This window comes from Castor canadensis, chromosome 3, assembly GCF_047511655.1.
Source record: "Castor canadensis chromosome 3, mCasCan1.hap1v2, whole genome shotgun sequence".
Lineage (NCBI taxonomy): Eukaryota > Metazoa > Chordata > Mammalia > Rodentia > Castoridae > Castor > Castor canadensis.
The window spans coordinates 81,029,904-81,043,969 of NC_133388.1; the positions used below are offsets into that span (position 1 = coordinate 81,029,904).

At 34.9% G+C, this 14,066-nt stretch overlaps 1 protein-coding gene across 1 annotated transcript in view; it reads left to right on the forward strand.

Annotated features, from left to right (window-relative positions):
• The window catches only part of LOC141421609 (inhibitor of Bruton tyrosine kinase-like), a 221,229-nt gene extending 210,738 nt beyond the window's left edge, over positions 1 to 10,491 (forward strand). The window contains exons 12-15 of the mRNA XM_074068285.1: positions 298 to 430; positions 1,762 to 1,882; positions 4,580 to 4,672; positions 9,894 to 10,491. The gene's annotated coding sequence lies outside the window, so the exon portion shown is untranslated. The remainder of the gene's footprint in view (positions 1 to 297; positions 431 to 1,761; positions 1,883 to 4,579; positions 4,673 to 9,893) is intronic.
• The last annotated feature ends 3,575 nt before the right edge of the window (positions 10,492 to 14,066 follow it).

Consider the following 14,066-nt stretch of genomic DNA (forward strand, 5'->3'; position numbering starts at 1 on the left):
TTAATTCTGTTAAAATAGCCCTGATGGGTGGGGGGGATGGTAGGTCCTATTTTGTTATATAATTTTGTGGGCTTGTAATCAATTTGAGCAGAATGTGTTAGGTTTAAGAGTTTGGAGTAAAATGATTATACTAAAAAGTTATTGAAAGTCTAAAATAAATATGCCCACCTTTTTTAGTATGCTTTTGTTTTCATATTTCTATTAGTTTATTAGTTCTGAAAGGTTATGCTTATTAAATGTTACACAGATGACTAACTTAAAAATTCTTAAGTCATAACATCTTAAATTTTCTTTTAGCAGAAACACACCTCTGAGCAACCTGTCTTTTCAGTTTCAAAGCAGTCACCACCGACATCAGTACCTAAATGGATTGATCCCAAATCTATTTCTAAGACACCAAGTAGGAATACCTTGGATGATACATGAGCTGGTAATTGGCACCTAGCTCAGAACTCAGGGTGGGGAAATAGAAATAAGATGAGCTTTGGGACCAAATAGATCTGTGATTGAATCCTGTTGGGTTACTTTACAGACTTTGCAAGATACAATTTTTCTCATCATCAGTTTTATCTATAAAATGTGAAAGGGAAGGTGATTACAATAATAAATATTTTTAAGGATTGTTATGAATGTAGTCTGTCATATTGTAATCTATTAAAAACCTATAAATCATCTAAGAATGTGAGCCTTTATAACCATGTATTACCAAACGGATACCTCTCTACTTGAGAGAGATTTTAAAGGAAGGTTAACATTCTTAGAGTGAATAAATATTTTAGTATAGGAAGTGTTATTTGGAGCATGATAGTTTCTGGAAGAGGTTAGTTGTATGGTTTACATAGTTCTGAAGGTGTTCAAAGAAGACAGACTTGAGTGAATAAGAATGAGGGGGTGAGTGAGGAAATTAGTCAGCGCTGATTAAAAGAAAACACAAGGGGTGTTGCAAAAGCAAATGAATGACATGTCAACGAAAACAACTTAAAGGAATGTGATACACTGTGACCTTTAACTTGTGGCTATATTAATGGTTTAAGGTATAACTTAGTTCACGATGCCTTTGGCTTTTCATTTTCATAATGTAATTGATCTCTGTTAAAATTGACCTTCTTTTAAAACCTCTTTAATGCAATTTTGCTATATATCACCTCATTTTACTACATGTAGAAATTTTAAAGAATGGCTGTTAACTAAAATGATAACATAGATATTTCTTGTGATACTAGATTATTTATTGTTAATAAATATTTGTAGAGCTTTTGTGCCAAGTACTGTTCTAGATGTTGAAGCTATAATAGCAAATATGGTAAAGAAAGTATAAATGTGTGCTGAACAGATAATACGGGCTTAATGGCCTTACTCCTTTAATGATGTAACTGGCTTCTAGATATTTCTAGCAAGACCATTATAGAACATTATGGCTTAAAAGCACTCAAACTCAATGATAGTCATAAGCTGAATCTTGCCTTGGCTTCCTTCTTATAAAATTACTCTAACTTTCTATTTTAAATTCTGTCTTACTTATTTTGCTAGCACAGATTTCTTGTCTGGGGACAAAAAATTAATTTCGGAAAGAATTTCCCCAAATAAAATATCTGGTGAAACTAAAATAAACATCAACTATCAATTATGAAAACTAACTTAGGTTCTGTTTGATGTGGCACATGTTAAGTTAATAGCATTTAAAATACACACAAACTTGATCAGAATCTTGGGTTTTCTTTAATTTCAATATTTTGAATTAAGAAAAAAACTCTTTCCTAGTTTTAGGACTCCAGTTGTAAAGAATGACTTTCCACCTTCTTACCCGTCATCAACACCTTACCACCAGCTTGCCTGTTTCCAGCAGCAGCAAGTCCCTGTTACTCCTCTTCAAAACTTACAGGTTCGACAAGCTTTGTTTGTGGTGGGTTTGGTTTATATTTAGGTACACTCAGTTTTATAGATTTTCGTTTTATGGCAGCAAGTTGTCAGGGAGAGTCTTAACTTGTCCATTCTTATTCCCACTAGGCAAAACTTTTTTTGACATCCAAATAAGGGTGTGATTCTTAAATTTGAGAAGTTAGTTAATGAAGAAGACACTAACAAAACTGTTCTACTTAACAAGGTCTAAGGTTTTAGTTTGAGCACCTGAATAAAATTTCACATTACTTGAAGTTTCTTTCTAGTCTATTTAACTATCCACTTCAGCTGTTTGCAAACAGCTTCATTTCTTATGTTGATGAATCTGTAATGCGTTTGGAAAAGTAAATCTTCAAGATTATCAGCATAGCACGATGAGAATACTATTGGAGTATATTATAATTTTTATAAACTAATAGAAAAAGTTTTGCTTGTGAGGCTAATGCACTGCTGTCTAAAAAGAAAATTGATACTCTTGACACTAACAACTAAAACTAGTTTATAGTAACTGAGAGACAGCCGATACCGGTAGAAGACATGAGCCTTGTAGACAGACTCCCTGGGCTCACTACTGTGAGGTCAGTTGTGTGATCTTATGCAAGTTATTACACAATTCTTGTACCCATACCTACTTACCGAGTGGTTGCGAAGATAACATTAGTTAATATGTGGGTAACTCTTAAAACAGAGCATGGCACTGTTTAGATAATAAATGTTGAGAGTTATGGTTATTTAAATGAAATAGGAAAAATAACTACCTACAAAAACCAGTTGATGAAAAAATTGACAGAAAGTATAACAGTAGTTACTGCGCTGAAGAGGAGGGAATGAGGAGTTATCCTTCAGTGGGTATTTCAGTATTCAATGTTTCAGTATTCAGTGTTTCAATATTCAATGGCAAAAAAGTTCTGAAGATGGTGGTGGTGTTTGCACAATGATGTGAATGTACTTACACCAATGAATTGTATTTAACAATTGTTAAAATGGTAAAGCTTTTATTTAACAAATGGATAAAAAAATTAGCTGACAAGATAATTAACTATGGAGAGAGGTGATAGTGTTTTGAGGATTGGAGCAATATAATAAATTTTGAAGGAAAAAGAGAAAGATGATCAGGTTTGTCCATACATTCATTCAAAACACATTTAATGAGCTATTACTTGTATCAGACTCTGTTTGGGTCAAAATCTAGAAGGTGACTCAGAGGTGACTAGAAGAGGGTCTTGGGGGCCTTCTAAGAGGAGGCCAGTGTCAGAGGGAACTGAAAAGAGGCCCGGGTGTACCTCTAGGTTAGGAAAGGGAAGGAGTGAACCCTGTAGATTTTACCCTTAATAGGGATAGGAAGCTGAGGAAGAGGTTGAAGGAAGCAGGAGAGTTAAAGTGTCTGATTTACACTTTGAAAACTCTGGCCTCAGTAAGAGAGTAGACTAAGGGGACTGTGAATGTCCTGGGCAGAAAACTACCCTCACATTGGTGTTGAATTAGAGTAAGTTGTAATTACTTTATTTTAAAACCCACCAGCAGCCCATGGGAAAGGACATCAGGCTGCTGCTCTCTTCCCTAAGAAGTGTTTGCAGTTTAAGGAAGAACATTTCATAACAATGTCTCTTACCCCAAAGATGAAAGAAATTAGAATTCTTCCAAAAGAAAGAAATCAAAAAAGAAAGAAAGAAAGGCTATCTTATTTAAACAGAAGGAGATTACATGAGAGATTCTACCATTTGGGATCTAAATCAGGACTTAGTTCAGTTGAGGTTTATTCAGACTGATTCAGTTTGACTAATTGGCTAATCAAAAATGCTTTGTTTCAACTTTTTTTTTCCCCTCCATACTGGCTTAGACTCAGGACCTTTCCCATACTAGTAAGCTCTTTGCCACTTGAGCCACATCAGGGCATGGCTCTTTGTTTCAAGTTTATCAGCTCAGCTTGAGTCTTCTCCGCATGCCATCTGTTCAGGCATTTATAAGTGCATGGAGAGATGATCCAGCATGAGGGAAGAAATGGAAGGGCAGCTTATGATAATAGTACATGTGTTGAAAGTTTGCTGGGGAAGATGCTGAAGTTCAGAGAAATCAAGCAACTTGCTGAGCATCACTCAGCACAAAGGAAATTTGTGTTGAAATTTGCATTTGTCTGACTCACAGCACCCAGTACAATAGTACATTGCTTCTTTTATAAAATAATGCTAAATGGGGAAAAAAGAACATAGATATAATTGTGTGTCTTTTTATGTAAGTAAGGAGGTGTAAGGAAAAAAAAGTGATAGCTTATTAGTGTGTTGTGCATTAAGTGGTATTTTCTTCTTAAGTTTTCTATTTGTGTTAAGAAATAGAACCAGTTAAAAGGAAGGAGAAGCTTGTGTATTAATTTAACACATTTTTAAAATGTTTTTGGTGATTTTCAGAAAGGGTCTTAGTATATAGCCCAGGCTGGCCTTGAACTCTCATTCTTTTTGCTTCAGCCTCCGAGGGCTGTGATTATAGACACAGACCACCATGCCTGGTAGTTTCTTTTATTAAAGTAAAGTATGCAATACAAGTTCCCCCTTTAAAATATTATAACATATCTCATTACTTAAGAATTAGGATAATTTCAAAACTGGCAGCGTTTTACTATACTCAATGCAAGCTAGTTTCTTAGGCATATTTTTTTTAACCTTTGTTTATATATATTATTTAGATTTCAGGATCCTCTTCAACAAATGAATGCATTTCAGTTAAAGGAAGAATTTATTTCATATTAAAGTAACTAGGCAGTGGAGGGTCAAGTAAGGTAGGTATTTTAAATACTTAAGAAATGAATAAAAATATTATAAACTTTCATTTGTCTTTTTAGCTATGGGGGCTCTTTTATCTTTTAGGGACCATGTTGCCCTTGAGCCAAAAAAGCTGCCTCATTTTCTGCCCTTCTCCCTTTTCGCTCTAAAAAGACCTACCTCTTGATAGCAGTCTTATGTCTTTCCCTCCAATGTCCTTTGCTTCCTAATTTCTTCATCTTACGTTAACGTTGGCTGTGGTGGCAAATGACCACTATGTATCATCACAGAAGACTCTAAAAATGAATCAGAATATGATGTGAATTACTTATATGCTTATTATTCATGTAGTTTATTCAGTAAAGGCTTTTTACTAATGGATTTCTTTTTTTGTTTTGAGTTTTTATCTAAAAAACATTGTAGTAATCTAAATTCATCGGAGTTCTATTTTTTTGTTGTTGTCATTCTGTGGATTGAACAGAGAACCCTGCACATGCTAGGCAAACTGTCTACCACTGAGCTAATATTCCTGGCCCCTGAGTTTTTAATTTATGTGAATCTAATTCTTTATGGCTGGGTAGCATCTTGAGCTAGTGCTCAATACATGCCATAATTAATTCTTGCTCTGTTAAATCTACAGAGTTTTGCCATTAACATTCACCATACAACTATAACGAAGAGCACCAAAAACTTCCATATTCTTGCTAAATTTAGTTCTTAGCTTTGAATTTTAGGTCACTTAGTATTTGGAACAGTTGATTTCTTTTTTCATTTTGCTTTCCTGTTGTCTCCTCTGTTTTCATTTTCTCACACTGGCCATTCCTTTTCAGTCTTCCTTATGTTCCAGGACTCAGTGCTGCAGTGCCTCTTTTCTTCTTTGTCTAAACTGCTAATTTTCTTGTAGTCTTATCTGTAGGTTTATGGCTCATAATTTCCAGACTTCTATTTCCAGTTCATACCTCTCCTTTTGATCCAGACTAGCATATCTAATTTGGCTCTACACATCTCTTTTTGGTTACCAGGCATTTAAAACTGTGTGTGCAAACACAACTCTTGCTCCATTGTCTTTGCAATTTCAGTAAATGGCAACTCTGTTCTTCTTATTGCTTGGCCAAAAGCCAGTCTGTACTCTTATTCTCACTTTCATATCCAACCAATCAACAAGTCTTATTTGTTCCACCTCAAAGTATCTCTAGAATTTATTTTTTACCAGCACTATAACTTTGGTTGAAGCAGCTGTCATCTTTTCACTTTTTATTTTATTTTATTTATATTATTTATATTTATTTTATATTTATATTATATATTAATTATATTTGATTATTATTTATATTGTATTTATATTTATATTTATATTTATATTTTATTTTATTTTATTATAGTGCCCTTCTCATGAGTCTCATTGAGTCAGTCCTTGTCCTCCTGATTTATTGGATGTGTGTTTTAACACAACAGTTGATTTTCCTCCAAGCACACTCATATCTTTGCCCTAGTATATTCTCAGTCAGGGTTCCATTGACCTCACTCTAAAACTGTAACTCCCAAATTTCCAATCACAGTGTTCTCCGTTTCCCTATCTGCTTTTTCTCTGTAGCATACCTTTTAACATGCTCTTATATTTATTTGATTTGCTTTTGTCCCTCTACACACGAATGTGAGCTCCATGAACATAGCAGTGTTTGATTTGCTCAGTGATCCTAGCCCTGGTATCCAGAATACAACAGAATAGTAGTTGAATGAATAAACTGCCTCCCTCAGCAATTGTGCTGTGGGTAACATGAAACAAAGGCTACTGGACTTATTTTAAGCTATGCTATAGTTTTCTAAGCCAGCTAATAATGACTAGACTTACTTGTGACTATCTTACTAATTTATTAAAAATAAGGAAGTGCCTGTAATCCTAGATATTTGGGAGGTGGAGATCAGGAGGATCAATGTTTGAGGCCATCCTGGGCAAAATGTATGTGAGATGCATTTCAACCAATAAAACCTGGGCATGGTGGCATACGCCTGTCATCCCAGGTGGGTAGGAAGTGTAAATAGGAGGATCTCAATCCAGACCAGCTCTGGCGAATAAATGTGAGACCCTATTCAAAAAATAAGTAAGGCAAAAAAGGGTGGGGATGTGATTTAAGTGATGGAGCACTGGCATAGCAAGCATAAGGCCCTGAGTTCACACCCCATACTGCCAAAATATAAGTAAGTGTCTGCCTGATGGCATGTATCTATAATCTCAGTACTTAGAAGGCTGAGGCAGGAGGAGTGCAAGTTTGAGGCTAGTCTGGGTTATATGAGGCATGTAGACTGTATGGATAGTGGTAGAACATGTGCTTAGCATGTGTGCAATTTGGGTATAATCTCTAGCACCACAAAAAACCCAATGAATACAAAAAAATAAATAAAGCCTGTACATTACCATGTAGAGCAATCTTCAATAAATATTTTATTTATACACTCCCTTTCTCCTCCTTGTATCAAATTTCAGTCATGGGAATAAAGGAATCATTTTACTTAAATACCGGATTTAATTGCTTTTGGAGACATTCTTTAGCTAATATTTATTAGTTATTTGATTATGTTCCGTAATGTGAGGGTGTTGACACTTGTTACTTAGTGGCATGTTTTCAGAGATGAAGAATTGTTTTAGTGGTGTTTTTTTTTCCTTGGAGTATATTGAAGCTGTAAGCTTACTTAAGTCAAGGGCCAAGTGATAAAGCTATACTGGCCCATATTTTCTGAGTCCAATTAAATTATGATTCAACTTAATAATTATGAAGGTAAAAAACCAGCATGCCTTAGAAGAGGGTGAGTTTAGGCTATTACCAACTTACACTATATTTATTAAGAACATCTAGAATGGTCATGGAGCTCATGAAGATGGTCAAGACACTGGTGTACCCAATCTATTTCTACTTTATTACTTCCCTGTGAAATTGACAGAGCATATTTCTGACACTAACTGGCCGCTGTCCTTGGGAGGCTGAGTCAGGATCATTTGAGCACAGGAGTTCAAGGTCAGGCAACATGAGACCCATCTCAAAAAAACCTCCAAAACCAAATAAACCAAAGTAACTGACATCTCTGTGGTGAGAAAATAAAGGCTACCCAGTCAAGACCATAGAGGTTATTTATTGCAAGAGTTTTGCCAAAGTTAGTGATATTTGAGGGGTAATATATGCATACAAAAAGTTGAAAGTTTTCATTTACTGAAAAATTTTAGATCATACGTATGTGTATTTCTATCTCTAGTATCCTTCAAGTTTTTCTGATATATCCAACTTTAAATGTTTAAAAATATCTATTCTGTCCTGAATGTTTTTAATGATGATAGCAAACATTTGCTATACTATGGACACACTGTAGAATACTGGGCAAATGTCAGTCATCTCTGTCATTTTTCAAACCCTGTGCAGTAGATATTACTAACAGTATTTTATTTTTGAGAATTAAGAAACGTGTCCAAAGTTAGATTGCTGATGGAGTGAGCCGGAATTCAAATGCAGGTGCTTTCCTCTAGCCTTTTGTAAGTTTTGTATGTTTTATTTGTATGTGTGTGTGTACTTGTGTAGTATTATCTATAATCTTTAAATTTTACTGTTAGGCTACAAAGCTGTTTCACTGAATGAATATACTACCTCACACCTTATTAAACAGCATACACATAAACTATAATCATTAGGTTTAGGGTTAGTAGTGTCGTATTGTACCACACAACAACGGTGCTCTCAATTCATTCAGCTTTGTGAGGCAATTTACCCTATACAAAATGGCTTTGTGCTGCTATTTTAAAATTCATTTTGTCCCTTTCATTGTTATTCTCTGCTATCTATTACCCTACCACTGTTTTACATTCCATCTCCTAATTTTCCTGTGTCCAAGTAAACTCAACAACATTCATTTTGAGTTTTATACTTGAAGATGAAATGTAACTGAGTTGTACTTAAGGGTCTGTGATAGACCTTATTTATTAGTTTAGTTCTAGCCCATGAGCCTCCTCCTTACTTCTTTCCTGTATCTGCTGGGTAGTCAAGGTTAAGTGACTCTTTGCTTCAATGTGTCAAAGGGTATAAATGAATACAGTATTTCTTGCATACATGGGCATTTTGTATTTGAATTTATGAAGTCTTGAAGGAGCACTGTTGTTCCATGTTTGGTGAAAGTTAGACACATTCTGATGTTTTGTTCTTAGAAATTGACTGTTCATTATAGCCAGAACTATTTCACCTTGACATTAGAGATCCTGACAATGTACTTATGAGAACATCTTGTTCTTGAAAATTGGACCTGTCCTTTTTTTCACAACCGAAATATACTGATAGCATATTATCTGTTACATGGATGAGCTTGTCAACATCAGGCACAGTGGGAAAACATCATCTATGAAGTGAATTTTCTGTTCATCACAGCCTTAGTCATCCTTAACATTTTTGAATGTGCTTTTCTGTATGTTAATTTTTCTGGTTAAGGCACCCAAAAGAGTATTATGAACATGTCAAATTTAAATTGTTTTTCTTTTGTGTTAACATAGAAAGTTTTGTGGTTTATATGTCTTTGAGTTACTGAATTTACATATGTGATTGGAAGTGGGCTGTTATTCTTGTATCATGATTATTTTTTTCCTTTTATATTCAAAGTAGGCCCAGGATTTGTTTCAGAATTTTCTCAGCCTAAAATTCTGTCTTAACAAGTTTAGAAGTATTGTGATAGTATACAGATAGTACATTCTAAACTTTCTTCTTTGTCGTACTGTATAGGTATTTCAGGTATTGAATGAGAAGAAACAGATATATGCCATAAAGTATGTGAACTTTAGCATAGGGGAGAAATGACCCAAGCCTTGTATGCACATACGAATAATAAAACAATAATAAAAAAAAAGAAATAGATGGAAGTACTTCTGCCCTTCTGTGGGGATTTACCTGCCCCGTATAGCCAATGGGCCACAATAGCAGAGCTTTTCTTCTTAGATTTCACTAAGTACAGGCAACGGATCAAAAAAAAAAAAAAAGTATGTGAACTTAGAAGAAGCAGATAACCAAACTATCGATAGGTACCAGAATGAAATAGCATATTTAAATAAACTACAACAACACAGTGATAAGATCATCCGACTTTATGATTAGTAAGAATTCTTTTTTCAATTAAAAACATTTTTTTTTGCTATAGTTCTTCAAGTAAGTGTTAAGTAAATCTTAATATAACCTAGCTATTTGTTGTTTTGTTTGGTTTTAATTGCAGTGAAATCATGGACCAGTATATCTACATGGTAATGGAATGTGGAAATACTGACTTGAATAGTTGGCTTAAAAAGAAAAAATCCATCAATCCATGGGAACGCAAGAGTTACTGGAAAAATATGTTGGAAGCAGTACACACAATCCATCAACATGGTATTAAAATCTCTTCCTGTGGGTAAAGTTAAAATATTTGTTAAGGGCTATAGGCTTGGCTTAAGCAGTAAAGCACCTGCCTAGCAAGCATGAAGCCCTGAGTTCAAAGCCTAGCACTACCAAAAAAAGTTGTTGTTAATGTCATCTTAGAAAAATACACTTATTATTTTATTGGTATCTTTAGCTAGGTGAACTAAATAATTGGAAGTATTTTTAAAGATGAGGAAACGAAGCCATTTCTTAATACTGTTAACCCAAAGGGTATAGTACATGAACTCAAATTCCTGCATTCGTAATGGAAAAAAGCATCTTTCTCAGTATTAATGTAGTCTGTGGTCCTTATCTTCAAATATTTTGGATTTTAGTATATCTGAGACTTTTGGGTTCAATTATCCTAAAAATATGAGATGTTTATTTCCCTCTTTCTCCTAATGATTTTGCATTATGTGCCCTTTGTGAAAGTTGGCTTATTTTTTTACCGTTAGCCTCAGGCTTTTATTTTAACATGTTCTTTTTTTCATTTTAGAGCTTTCTCTGCCTTTCCCCTATCTTTAGAACAAAACTCTTTAATCTAGATGATTGTAATTTATCTCCCCCTGAATAAGTTTTCTTTACAAGTTAAAAGATAATTTATTAGTGATTACCATTAGTGCTGTAGGAAGTGTCTTTACATCTGGCAGTATAATTTACAATGCTCTGTACTGGAGAGAGATCCACAGTGGTTAAAGATAGATTGAAGCCAGACTGCTTGCCCTCAACTCATGACATTGTCACTTAGGCCTTGTGACCTTGAATGGTTTACTTAAACTCTCATTGCCTTAGTTTCCTCACCTGAAAGTGGGGATGATAATAGTGGTATTTCCTTAGCATTGTTTTTGAGGATTAAATGACTCATTAAAAGCAGCAAACTTAGATTGTACCTTGCATGTAACACATGCTAAGAAAGTACAGACCTTATGAGAAAGGGATATTTAATTGGGTTGACTAACTGAAAGAACCAACTACAGATTGTAAATTTTACATTGTCTCATAATGGATTTTTTATTTTGAAGGCATTGTTCATAGTGATCTGAAGCCTGCTAACTTTTTAATAGTTGATGGAATGCTAAAACTAATTGATTTTGGGATTGCAAACCAAATGCAGCCAGATATGACAAGCATTGTTAAGGACTCTCAGGTAGGACATCTAGCGAATAGTTGGTTGTTTGCTACCTGGTATTATTTATATCACCTCATTCTCCAAAGAATTTAGAGTCTTTTTATAAGAATAGGTACTAAAACCATAAAAAATTTCAAAACCATGGTCAATATGATTTAGAAAAGTAAGACAAGATTGTATAGAAATATATCTAGCAATTTTGAGTAATTTTCCTACAACTGAGGTAAAGAAGCAGTAATACCTGTCTTGGTAATCATTTTGTTCATGTTCTAAAATTGACCTGACAGTTGACTTTGGGTTTCCTGGTAGCAATCAGAGAGAGAATTGGAGTAACATGTTTTCCATTGTCGTCCATGAGGTGAGGTCATTTCAATTTAAGAGGGCTTTCATATTGGAAATGCCATAATTACTATTGTTTCCAACAGCACTTTTGTAATAGGATATGCAATAGCAAATGTAATTAAGTTGTTCAATAAAAGCTAAAATAATGATAGCAAAGCATAACTAAAAGAATCTTGCTTGGAGATGACATGATGTGTCCATGTATGCTCATTTCTGTTGTAGATCTCCCTGAATTCTGGGAGCAGAACTGGGCTTTGATAAAAGGAATAGATGGGCAGCATGCCCGTAAAACAATTCTATCTGACAGTCATTACTTAATGTCAAAACTGGCTGAACATTGAGTTGTAAATCAGCTTGAAGATACCTTCTATAGCAAGCCCTAAGCTATGGGTAATTTGTGTTGAAGGCAGAGCCATTTATGTTAGAATCAAAGGTACAGTGCAATGTTGGCACCATCCAATTGTAGAGACTGTTGCATGACTTAGAAGTCCACTCTATCTCAGTTTGAACATGGGCCCTAGAGTCCCAGGATACCAAGCTAGATGTTTTTGTTGTTTGTTTACATATGAGTTTGTTGGTTTATTAAAGGGGAGTAACATGTTGAGTCTATTCAAGCATAGAAGAGAAAGTGATACTCCAATTCCTTAAAGCTTATTACCATTTATAGAATTTTAGCCTGGACAGTTTTTAAGGCAGATATGTTTTAAGGCACAGTACTCTGAAAGGAGTCAGTCTTCTGCTTCTGAACCCGATTCCTTTTGCTGAAGTTGGGAAGTTATTTGAATTTTTCAAGTTTATCGCTTAAATTTATAAGTATCCTAAGTCTCTAAGGATCTGGAATTTGTACTTTTAAAAAACCTGAAGCAGAATGAAATATTTTCATTGATTGACGTTTTCTGTGATTTGGCAAATAGGTTGGCACAGTTAATTACATGCCACCAGAAGCAATCAAAGATATGTCATCCCGAAGAGAGAATGGGAAATCCAAGTCAAAGGTACTGTATTGGGAATTTTACAAAAGTGACTTGGAGTAAAAACATCATTCTTTTGAGTGAATGTCTAGAATGGAACTTCTGTAATATGATGTGGTCTGGAAAGTATCAAAGAAAACCTGCTTTAAAAAAATTCATCATTATTTTTTATAGTGTTGTTTAATAAGGGACCCTAAACAGAGGATATCCATTCCTGAGCTCCTGGTACATCCATATGTCCAAATTCAAATTCATGCAGGTACTGCTTCTTTAAAAATTGCTCATTACTAGGTTCCTATGAACAGCCTATTAACTGTAACAAAACTAGAATCTAAATTGGCTACTCTTTTTGCTGCCTGCCCTCTTGCCAAACAGTAATGTAAATAAAAATGTCTGTCTTCATTGATGTCATTCAGTTTTAATTATCCTGCATAGGGGACAGTGATTGGTAGTAAATTATAAGAATGCCATTTATTGTGTTGTTAAGCAGAGTATATATTTTTGTTGCTTTATTTTTTGTTTTGAGACAGGATCTCACTTTTATGTATCCCAGGCTGGCCTCAACTCAAACTAATTATTTGCCTCTCTAAGTTGCTGGAGTATGTGCTTTTAATTGAATTTATATGTTTATTAGTATCACTGTGTTGATATTGTATATTTTATAGGTAACCAGATAGCTAAGGGAACCACTGATGAAATGAAATATGTCCTGGGTCAACTTGTTGGTCTGAATTCTCCTAACTCTATTTTTTTTTTTTTTAAAGGTACTGGGGTTTGAACTCAGGATCTTTTGCTTGCTAGGCAGGCACTCAAACCATTGAGCCATACCTCCAGCCCCTCTCCTAACTCTATTTTGAAAGCTGCTAAAGTAAGTATGTGTGTTCTCTGTGTTAATTAACTATTTTAATATAGCTTAATGAGTTACACCCTTAGAGAAACAGGTAACCCAAAGGAAAGTTGGGCCAGCGGTCTTGAAGTCTTTATTTCTGCACTTAGGTATTTAACACATCCTATTTGACAAGTACCTATCTTTTTTATTTATTTATTTTTTTGGCAGGAGATGGGGGACACACAGTCTGGGGTTTGAGCTTGAGGGCCTCACTCTTACTAGTTAGGCAATGAGCCATGCCCCCAGCCCTTTTTTGCTTTCTTTATCTTTCTAAGAAGTTCTTGTTTTTATGCCTGTGTGTGCCTGGACTGCTCTCCTCCTATTTATACTTCCCGAGTAACTGGAATGGCAGCATTGTGCCACCACACACAGCTTTTTATTGGTTGAGATGTGGTCTCGCTAGCCCATGCATGCTTCAAACCACAGACTTCCTGATCTCCACCTCCCAAGAAGCTAGGATTATAAGCGTGAGCCGCCATGCCTGGCTTGATTCCTGTTCTGTGCATATAGCACAGGCCAGAGTGGGTTTTCAAAACAGGTACATTCAAAGGATTACTGTCAGGCCTCAATTGAATAAATTTAGTATAGCACGTTATCTTTTAAATCATTCTCAACACGATTCTTAACACGGCTTTTGAATTCATTCCTTCTAGCCAATTT